The sequence below is a fragment of the Morone saxatilis genome, unplaced genomic scaffold (genome assembly GCF_004916995.1).
Source record: "Morone saxatilis isolate NCDOM2014 unplaced genomic scaffold, NCSU_SB_2.0 Contig17, whole genome shotgun sequence".
Classification (NCBI taxonomy): Eukaryota; Metazoa; Chordata; class Actinopteri; family Moronidae; genus Morone; species Morone saxatilis.
In genome coordinates, this window is record NW_023339729.1 from 26321825 (window position 1) to 26322065 (window position 241).

At 35.3% G+C, this 241-nt stretch overlaps 1 protein-coding gene across 1 annotated transcript in view; it reads right to left on the reverse strand.

Moving 5' to 3' along the window:
- LOC118326978 (NACHT, LRR and PYD domains-containing protein 12-like) overlaps positions 1-241 on the reverse strand; it is a 25057-nt gene that overhangs the window by 22810 nt on the left and 2006 nt on the right. The gene's annotated exons all lie outside the window — the stretch shown is intronic.

Genomic DNA, 241 nt, shown 5'->3' on the forward strand with positions numbered 1-241 from the left:
CTCTGAGATCAGACAGCCTGACAGTCTGGAGAGACACACACACACCTAATATTTAATTTTTTTCCATCTAATCTGTCCTTGTCAGTGTGAATTCTCTGTTTAAAATTAGCTAAATGTTAAATGTTAAATCAGTCCACTGTTTTGCTACTGTAAAGTCAATTGACACCAGAATCCATCATCAACAAAGTATTTAGACTTAAGTTTGCAATAATATATTTGTAGAGGTGGGTGTGGTTTGCAC